Source organism: Globicephala melas, chromosome 20 (genome assembly GCF_963455315.2).
Source record: "Globicephala melas chromosome 20, mGloMel1.2, whole genome shotgun sequence".
Classification (NCBI taxonomy): domain Eukaryota; kingdom Metazoa; phylum Chordata; class Mammalia; order Artiodactyla; family Delphinidae; genus Globicephala; species Globicephala melas.
The window spans coordinates 5,276,372-5,287,223 of record NC_083333.1 but is presented as its reverse complement, the minus strand read 5'-3'; the positions used below and the strand labels follow the sequence as shown (position 1 = coordinate 5,287,223).

The 10,852-nt window shown below is 44.6% G+C and overlaps 1 non-coding gene across 1 annotated transcript; it reads left to right on the top strand.

Annotated features, from left to right (window-relative positions):
* Positions 1-7,631: 7,631 nt before the first annotated feature.
* Positions 7,632-7,763, top strand: LOC115856212 (small nucleolar RNA SNORA72). Its single transcript, XR_004040735.1, has one exon. It is a non-coding gene; the product is annotated as a small nucleolar RNA SNORA72 (small nucleolar RNA).
* Positions 7,764-10,852: the final 3,089 nt, after the last annotated feature.

Below are 10,852 nucleotides of genomic sequence, written 5' to 3'. Positions count from 1 at the left end.
GTGGCCAGTTTCATGCTTCCAATGTGACAAAACTGAACACAGTGTTGGGAAGAGATGCAGTAACACACCACTATATAATATTTCCACCATATAGGCACAACAGATGTAAATTACCTCAAGAGCATAGATAATAGTAAAATGTATTAGTAAAATAGTAAACATAATAGTAAAAATAGTCATTAGGAAGTTGAGTTTTGTTTTCAATTTAGTGTACTTAATTGTAAGTTTATATAATTTAATTTTTTTATAATGGCTCAACAACTGACTCTAGAAATTTGACAATCAACTCTTGTGAATGGGTACCAGCCAGCTCCAGCATACCGCTGCACAGGAGATCAGATGGGTCTTGTAAGTAGGAGAAGCCGGGGGAGTGTGGCTGAGGGAAATTGGACAGCACCCCCTACCCTAAACAGAAAACCACTAAGCAGGTCCCGCCAGCTATTGAGCATGGTATGTAGTATTGCTAGATCACCCAAGGTTTCAAAAGAAACCAGAAATGTGGATTTTTATGTGAATCTCTTGACTTAAAAAAAATTGGCTACAAATCAAGACATTTTTGAAAACACAGTGCTAGCCAATCAAAACACATTTATGTGCAGAATTCAGCCTGTGGGCTTCCATTTGTGACCTCTGCCTTCACATGTGCCTCATGGGCTGTCCTGCTGGGGACCCAGTGAGCAGGGCTGGGGTGAGAATGAGGTGAGGGAGGCAGTAGCCTCAGGCACAAAATTTAAGGAATGCTAAAAACCTCACTAATCAAGATAAAGAATATTTTACTGGAATATTTTCAAAAATTTAAACTGATGCAAAAAAAAAAATCCATGTTGAACAAAATAATGTTTTCGATACAGAAAAGATCAGTAACGGTATTGTGCCAGGCCACGTGGGGGGCTGAGGCAAAAGGAAGAATCTGTACTATTGATTTGGAACTAGAGGAGCTTAAGAACCCTGCCAGCAGTGCCCCTCTCTGGCCCTGTGTTCTAGGGCTTTGGGGCGGGCAGAGATACTCTAAGATATGGACCTGGAAACCCTTCCAGGCCTTGGTTCTTCTTGCAGGCCTCTATGATCTGTGTGGTTCCAAGGAACACCCAGAGAAGTCTACCCAGCAGTCTCCCCCAACCCCCGAAGATCTGAGTTCAGAGGAAGAGCTGGACACACTGGAGGTGGAACTGATTTGCATGATAAGGCCTGTAGCTGCTGAAAACCTGGGGATTCACTACTCTTGACTCTGCAGGGTCCTTGTTACGTGACCTTGGCTGGCTGGCTGGGGCATCACAATTTCCTATGATACGGGGTCTTTGCTCTACTCCCTGACTTCTAGCCTGTCACAGCATCTTGTTTACCCCTCTTGGAGTTTTTCCTTTTGGATCTTAGAATCTAGAGGTCAACGTTTTCATCCCCTGCCTCCAAACAGGAAAACACTTTGCTTAGCCTAGACCAGGTTCTCAAGTTTGTTCCCCATGGACCATTGGCAATGGAGACATTTTTGATTGTCATGACTCGGGGTGGAAGGGGGGTTGCTACTGGCATCTAGTGAATAGAGGCCAGAGATGCTGCTAAACTTCCCTCAGTGCACACGACAGTCCTCTATAACGGAGACTTATCAGGTCCAAAATGTCAATGTGCTGAGGTTGAAGCTGAGGTTGAGAAACCTGGGCCTGCACAGATAGATCTCTGCCCTATTTTCAAAGTTCTCCTGAGAGACTGTGCTCTCATCCATTGTATTAAAGCCCCGGCAACCAGAAACTTCAACCCTCATTCACTCATGTGGACAGCTTGTCTTTTTGAAAGTTAAGGGAAATAGAGAGAGGTTCCAGGGGCAGCTCCAGGATTCTGTTTAGGAGGGGACTAGGGAAGACGATCAAGTCAGCTGTGACGGCTGGGGTCCTGTCTTGCCCCTGAGTTTGCACAGTAAGCATGCTGCTGCTCTATTTAGATTGTACTCGCATTTGGGAGGCTGAAAGAGGGGGCTGATGGTGATAAGGGGTGTCAATACCCCCCTCTAAACTATGCCTTGGCAAGCTTTTCAGTAATTCCTAGGATTAGAAGCTACAGACATGTAAAGTTAGATAAGATTTTTGCAATGGGCGGCAAGAATGGGGGCTGTGAGACTTGCCTCTTCCACATCCTGGCATGGTGACAAAAGTTATATGTGACCCCGGAACCTGGAGGAGAAACAATCTAAGTTATGAATAGTCTGCTGTGGCATGTTGAGAAAAACAGGCCTGGTGCCTTGTAAGTCTGAAAAAAAAAAAAATGCCCAGGACGGTTGGAAGGTTCAAAAGCCCATTAGTCAGGAACATTTCTGCGGAAGCCTAATTGCAGTGTAAGTGTTCAGACTGTCTTGGTTAATTTGGGGTTGTGCTGGGGAGAAACTTGGAGAGTTGCTGCTTCCATCCTTTCTTCCTCAATGTCCTTTTCTCTGCCAGTTTGTTCTCCTTGTCCTTGTCAGGCAGCAAGTGGCATGCCTGGGTATCAGGCACAGATGGAGCTGGAGTTCTTGCTGTGGGCCAGAAATAGTTATGCAAATATCTGGCTGCTGGGGCTTTATATTTATCCGCGCCCCCCCCCCCCCCCGCCTTCCCTCCCTATTCCTTCCCTCACCTCAATTCCTCCCTTAAACCTTGTGATTTCTGTGTCCACAGGTACTCAGACTGGGGTTCCTGGAGTCTTCTCACTTCCTAGAGGGACAGCTCCTGGCGGGAGAGAGGATTCTCCTCAAATGCCTTGAGGCTGCAGCCCAGGACCTCAGCCTGAGGTCACACAGAGTCTTGGCCATCAACCTTGCCCACGTGGCACTGCGGGCCTTTACGGGGTTGGCCTTCCTGCTGGGGCAATACTCCCTGTTTGGGTTTGATGTTCCATGCTTGTTTCATTACCACTCCTATCCCTGTCCCCCTAGTACTGACTCCTTTGTGTCCAGGGCCGCAGAGAAGGTGATGTTTCTGAATTTCATATTTGAGGTGGGAGTGGAATTCTTTCTCCCGAACCTGGTGAAGCTGTAGTACTGGGGCTGGGTCTTCCCCTGCCAGCCCCTCTCTGTGGCTTGTACCAGCTGCTGCCACTTATGGGGTGGCCTGCCCATGCTCCCCTGCTCCATTCTGATGAGACAGCCCTGGGCTCCAGGTGCCCTTCTGCCTGGAGGTGTAGGCCGGGTCAGTGCAGGCCCCAGCGCAGCACGCCTCAGGCTCCCTGCCTGATGGTAAGAGGCAACCGGCTCAAGGTAGCAGCAGGGACCTGAGGTCTGACTGGGCAATGCCACCCGGCAAAAAACCCTGCCATCGCCATCACTCTCCTGCTTTATCCTTGAGGTTGGGGAATCCTGCTTCCTCTTGAAAGCATTACCTCAACAGATGTAGGATAGCAAAGTGATTAAGAGCAAGGCTTCTGGAACCAGACTGTCTGGGTTCAAATCCCAGCTCTGGACTTCCCTGGTGGTTCAGTGGGTAAGACTCTGCACTCCCAATGCAGGGGGCCCGGGTTCGATCCCTGGTCAGGGAACATGCCACATGCCGCAACTAAGACCTGGCGCAGCTTAAATAAATAAATATTTTTAAAAAACCCAAAAACAACGAAAAACAAATCCCAGTTCTGCCATTTACCAGCTGCATAGCCTTGCCCAAGTTGCTTAACCTCTCTGTGCCTCAGTTCCTTTACCTGAAAAAAATGGGAATAATAAACCCTACCTCCTAAGAGTGTTGTGAGGATAAGATGAGTTTATATATGTCAAGTACTCACCAATAGTAGCTGGTCACAATAAACATAAGCCATTGTATTTTTGTGTGTGTGTGTATTTCTTTTTCTTGTTTTCTTTTTCTAACATCTTTATTGGAGTATAATTGCTTTACAATGGTGTGTTAGTTTCTGCTTTATAACAAAGTGAATCAGCTATAGGTACACATATATCCTCATATCCCCTCCCTCTTGCGTCTCCCTCCCACCCTCCCTATCCCATAGCCATTGTATTAACTTTAGCTATCTGGAGGGTTGCTTTTGCCTTGCTGCCTGGCCCATGGAGAACTGTGGGATCAATTGCCAACTCCTCCCTCACTTGCTCCTATGGCTGTTGGTAGCAGAGTCCCCACACAAATCCTCCTTCCTAGTCTCTCCTACCCAGTCCCCGCATCACCTCCCTGCCTCAGACTTGCCTGCACTGCTACTGCTGAACCTGCCAGCACCTTCCTGCCTGCACTGTCCCCTCCCTCCCTTCTAACCTGCACTTGCCTCCCGCTCAGCTCTCCACTTGAATTAACCCCTTGAAGCTCCTCAGCCTGGCATCCAGCATCTTCCACGAGCCAGTCCAGACCTCGCTATCCACTCTTTCCCATTCCAGCCACAGTAGGAGCTATGCCCGGACCTTCACCCGCTTCTTCCCACCCTTTGCTACAGTCCCTCCTGGGGAGCTCTGCCCTGGTTGGCTTCAGGGCCAAACTAACTGGGTTCAAATCCTGTTCTGCCACTCACTGGCTGTGTGACCTTGGCCAAGCTGCTTGGGGTTTTGAGGCTCAGTTTCCTTCTGTATAAAAAGAGACTAATAATACCCACATCAGAGGGGTATAAAGCACCAGGTGCACAATGTTCCTCAGCGGTGCTGTGACCGTCGAAATTCTACTATTATAGGCTCAAATCCTAGCCTCTTTCTGTGAAGCCTTCCTTGACCCCTCCTCTGATCTGTTCTTCCTCTGAACCTCCAGGACGATTCCACTCGATAATTAGTCATGCATGTTGTGACTCCCCTTGACTGTGACCTTCAGCAGTTATTTACATCCATCTTGCTGTGTAACTTTGCACGTATCTCTGACTGGTCTTTGCACCTCCGTTGCAGGCAGGGCAGAGATGCTGAGCTTTGCAGGAAGAGGACACACAGTCCTGCTCTTAACTTAGTGCTTTGCATGGAATAGTGGCTCGACTCATCTATGCTGATTTAATTTAAGGTTGATATCTTCAAACCAGAATTAGGAGTGGCCAGAAAGGGCTTTGCCTGAGGCATGTCAGCAAACCAGAGGAGATGGACATTCCCCTGTCTCCTACAACTTGGGGCAATTTTAACAGCTAAGAAAGTTCTTTCCAAGTCTAATTGGAGTCCTGCTTGCTGCAGTGGAAGCTGTTCTCCTTGGGCCTCAGGCTATTGGTGTCTTGGTCCTGAGTAGCGGGGGACCAATTGCCTTTGGGTTATGCTAATAAGCTTGGATTCCAGTCCTTAGGCCAGGGTTCAGCAAACTGTAGTCCTTGGGCCAAATCTGGCCCACCATATATTTGTTTGTTTGTTTAAATAAATTTATTTATTTTATTTATTTATTTTTGGCTGTGTTGGGTCTTTGTTGCTGCTCGCTGGGCTTTCTCTAGTTGCAGCGAGTGGGGGTTACTCTTCCTTGCGGTGCACGGGCTTCTCATTGTGTTGGCTTCTCTTGTTGCAGAGCACGAGCTCTAGGTGCATGGGCTTCAGTAGTTGCGGTGCACGGGCTCAGTAGTTGTGGCTCACGGGCTCTAGAGCGCAGGCTCAGTAGTTGTAGCGCATGGGCTTAGTTGTTCCAAGGCATGTGGGATCTTCCCAGACCAGGGCTCGAACCCGTGTCTCCTGCATTGTCAGGTGGATTCTTAACCACTGCGCCACCAGGGAAGCCCCCACCATCTGTTTTTAAAAATAATTTTTATTGGAACACAGCCATGCTCCTTCGTTTGTGCATTGTCTATGGCTGCTTTTGTGCTACAGTCATAGAAATGAGTAGTTGAGACACGTGCAAAGCCTAAAATATTTACTATCAGATGCTTTACAAGATCTCCCAAGGAGGGGGTGTAGGATCCTAAGAGCAGAAGGTGGAGGAAGAAATCCTAGGAAGCACCAACACTGAAGGGCAAACAGAGGAAGTAGGTCCAGCAAAGAGATTTAGAAGAAGAGGTTCCGGGGCCAAGCTGAGAAGAAAAGGCAGGTCAAATAGGCAGTAGTCAGCAAGCCTGAGAGGCAGTCCCTAGCATTAGCAATTTGTAGGTCATGGCTTGGGTGACCAATTTGTCCTATTTTGCTTGGAACTTTCTGTTTTAGCACTGAAAATCCCACATCCTGGGAATGCCCTCAGTGTTGGCACTGACAGCTGGTGACTCTACTGCTGTCCTCACCAAGAATGACGTCAAGAAAAGTTTAGCTTGCAAAGTAACTAACTTCCGGAGACATTATTTTCCCAATGAGCTGATAAACCTATGTCCTAGCTGGATCCTCTTTGAATCACTCCAAGCATAATAACAACATGAAGCCCTCTCTTTGTACAGCCCTTGACCATTATGCAACCTCATGCCATCCTTACACAACCCTGTGAGGTAGGAGTTCATAGCCCTAATTTTATAAGAATGGAAACTGAGAGGTTAAGTGATTTGACTAAGCTCTCATGACAAGTAAGTAGCAAAGAGAGGCTCAATTTCAAGCCTTATATCTCCAGAAGCACATACTCCAGCTGCCTCCACAGCTCTGCTTGTGTATGTCTATAGTCTAGGATGCTGGGCTCGAGGCTGGTGGGATTGTGGCTCATTGTGGAGTCAGGCGGAGCCCGTGAGATTCTTGGGAGCATGGAAGGAGTCCCACAACTATGTGCAGATCAATACAGAAGGAGTAAGGCTGCAGATTCAGACAAAGGCCGACATATAAACTGAAGAGGGGCCATATTCTATGCAATAGCTGGACACTTTTTATTTTTTGGCTGCACTGTGTGACTTGCAGGATCTTAGTTTCCTGACCAGGGATTGAACCTGGGTCCCAGTAGTGAAAGCACCAAGTCCTAACCACTGGACTGCCAGGGAATTTCCAATAGCTGGGCTCTTAAAGATATTTTTTTATTGCAGTAAAATATGCATAACATAACATTTACCATTTTTACCATTTTAACCATTAAGTGTACAATTCAGTGGCATTAAGTACATTCACAATGTTTTACAACCATCACTGCCATCCATTTCCATTACTTTTTCATCATCCCCAACAGAAACTCTGTACCCATTAAACAATACTCCCCATTTCCTCCTCCCCCTAGATGCTGGTAATCTCTATTCTACTTTCTGCCTCTATGAGTTTGCATATTCTAGGTACCTCATGTAACTGGAATCATACAGCATTTGTCCTTGTGTAACCGGCTTCCTTCACTTAGCGTAATGTCCTCAAGGTTCAATCATATTGTAACATGTGTCAGAGTTTCCTTCCTTTTTATGGCTGAATAATATTCCATTGTATAAATGCTACATTTTGTTTTTTCATTCATCTGTTGCTGGATGGGCTCTTTTCATATTCTTACACTTCTAATAAAGATAATCATATATTTCTGATGTTTTTAAGTATCATTTTAGAAACAACAAGATACTATATGCCTCCTGAAGAAAGAAGACCATGCCACCTATGAAGTATCCTTCCCCCCAAAATAAAACTCAAATTTGCTCAAGCCTCTAGATCTATTTACCAATTTATAGGAAATACAGAGGCCAGAGTATCATATTAAACTACCCCATGGGGATGCAATCAACAAAGTCCAGATTGTGGAAAATCTGTAGGATAAATGACCTAGTTTCTCCCACAAATGAGCTGTGAGGGAAAAAAGGAAGAGATAGAAGAGAAACCTGTAGGTTAAAAGATACTTAAAAGTCACATCCTGCAAATATTCTTGCTATTCTGATTTTATAATAATCAGAGCAGGCTAAGAATTTGCTACACTAAGACCACGCATGTATCCCCAGACCTAGTTCTTTCCCTAGGTCTGGTTTTATAAATGCTGGTGATAAATCAATCCTGATTTATATAATGCATCTTATGTGGGAAATGTCTGTGACTCTAGGTATCTGATCAACCTCGAGAAATTACAGCACAACTAGCGTAATAACTTTTGAAGATAACTATTGCTAATTTGATGATTACCAGTTGCCATTAAATTAATTGTAAAAAAAAAAGAAGTTGACTAACTGCAACATGTGAATCTTGATTCAAACAAACAAGCAATTAAAAAAAACTTTATGAAGATAATTGGAAATTTGAACTTTGATGATATGAGGGAATTATTATTTAAAATCTTTACGTGTGACAATGGTATGTGGTGTTGTTTAAAAAATAATCCTTATCTTTTAGACATACACACCAAAATGTTTTCAGATGAAGTGATATGAGATCTGGGGTTTGTTTTAAAGTTACAGTTATAGGGGGGAGTATAGTTGAAACAAGATTTCCAGGAGTTGATGGAAGCTGTACGATGGGTACTCAGGGGTTTGTTATATTGTTTCTTTTATTTTGTCTGTGTTTGAACTTTCCCAAGTTAAACTTTTTTATGTCATTTCAGAGACATGCTCCTTTTTTGGGGCTGGTATTCGGCAGGTACTCTCTTCTAAGAATTTAGCTTCGAGTCTCCTAGAGAGGGTTCTGCATCCACACTGCAAATGTCTATGCAAAGGAATAAAGGATCTTCGGCTAATGCATTTTGAGGAACAATATCCAACATGTGCTCTTGTCACCTGAACATCACTTGCTGTCACACAGATATGCAATTCCGTGAGCTTTAAAAAAAAAACTGGCTTGCTTATTTGCGATCCTTTCTGGAGTGTCATATCGTGGTAGCTTACTGTGTGACGAGTATCATCATGCTTTACCTGTGCCATTTCCTCTAAGCCTCACAATAACTCTATGACTTACACATTATTACCAGCCTCCATTTTACAGATGAGGAAAGTCAGAGAGATTAATAAGGGCTAACATTTATTAACCACTTACTACCTGTCAAGTACTAGGCTAATTGCTTTAAATGAATTTGCTTGTTTTATCCTCACACTCTTATGAGGTAGGCACTATTATTATGCCCATTTTATAGATGAGGCAATTGAGGCTTAGAGAGGCCAAGGAACTTGCCAGCAGCTGCTAGGCCACGTGTCCCCTCAAGCCGCGTGGCCCCAAAGTCCATGCTCTTTTCACTCTGCCCAGGACACAGCCCAGCAGAGTGACTAAGAGCAAGCGTTCCGGGCTCTGCTATCTATTAGTCGTGTGGCCTTGGGCAAATTATTTCATCTTCCTCAGCCTGGTTTCTAATCTGCAAAATGGGGATAAGAACATCACCTCCCTAATAGGGTGAGGATGAGGACTAAATGGGACAATGCCAGCCAAGGGGTTAGCTTAATGCTGACCCATAGTGAAGGCTCAGTTGCTGTAAGGGATATTTATTATTACCAGCCTTCTCCCTTAGGGGCTTCTCGACTTGAGTCAGATTGCTTTAGGAGCTTACGAATTTTCTGGAAAAAACTGGCCTTTCCGTGGTCATCTGGGCTATTTTATGTGGACACTGCTGTGACGTTTTTCTTTGAAGGGTGAATGGGGCTTTACTTTTACTTTTACTTAGAGCCAGGGCAGGGATTATTCTGACCTTTGAGAAGTAAAAGATTAATAAACAAGTGACCATGAGCCAGAGTCACTGTGGGCGTTGCTCTGGTGTTTCATTCTTGCCGGGTTTCTGAAATTGGTTCCTGGTTCAGGCTAGGGGAGCTCTTAGGAACACCGTGTGCTACCCCCGAGTGTCCTGATGTGGACGCACATAAATAACACAGATGTTAATATGTCTATTCATTCATTGCCGTGGTACAGGGGAAAGAACATGGGCTTTGAGTCCTGGGGACCTCAGTTTGAATCCTCACTCTGCCACTTGCAGGCTGTGTTTCCCTAGCTGTGAGTTGGGAAAGTTATGAAAACAAAGCTAACAGTTATAGAATGCTTACTGTATGCTGGGAAATGTTCTTTTTACATATTAACTCATTGAATTGTTAATAATCTTTATTTTTTAAAGCAATATTAGGTTCATAGCAAAATTGAGCTAAAAGTACAGAGTTTCCACATACCCCCTTCACCCTCCCCACCACCAGCCTACCCCACTATGAACACCCCACACCACAGCGGTGTATTTGTTACACCTGACGAACCTACACTGACAGATCATCACCACCCAGTCTGCAGTTTACATTAGGGTTCACTCTTGGTGTTGTACATTCTGTGGGTTTGGATAAATGTATAACGACATGCATCCATCATTGCAGTATCATATAGAGTAGTTTCACTGCCCTAAAAATCCTCTGTGCGCTGCCTATTCATCCCTCCCTTATCCCAATCCTAACAACAGCTGATCTTTTTATGGTCTCCTTAGTTTTACCTTTTCCAGGATGTCACAGAGTTGGAATCATATAGCCTTGTCAGATTGATTTCTTTCACTTTGTTTCCTCCATGTCTTTTCATGGCTTGATAGCTGGTTTCTGAATAATAATCCATTGTCTGGATGTACCACAGTTTAACCATTCAGCTACTGAAGGACATCTTGGTTGCTTATAAGTTTTAGCAATTATAAATAAAGCTGTTATATCCGTGTGCAGGTTTTTGTGTGGATATAAGTTTTTAACTCCATTGGGTAAAGAACAAGGAGGACAATTGTTGGGTCACATGGGAAGAGTGTGTTTAGTTGTATAAGAAATTGCAAACTGCATTATCAGAAAATCCACAAACAACAAATGCTGGAGAGGGTGTGGAGAAAAGGGAACCCTTCTTGCACTGTTGGTGGGAATGTAAATTGATACAACCACTATGGAGAACAGTATGGAGGTTCCTTAAAAAACTAAAAATAGAACTACCCTATGACCCAGCAATGCCACTACTCGGCATATGCCCAGAGAAAACCATAATTCAAAAAGACATGCACCCCGATGTTCATTGCAGCACTATTTACAATAGCCAGGACACGGAAGCAACCTAAATGCCCATCGACAGATGAACGGATAAAGAAGATGTGGTCCATATATGCAATGGAATATTACTCAGCCTTAAAAAGGAACGAAATTGGGTCATTTGTAGAGA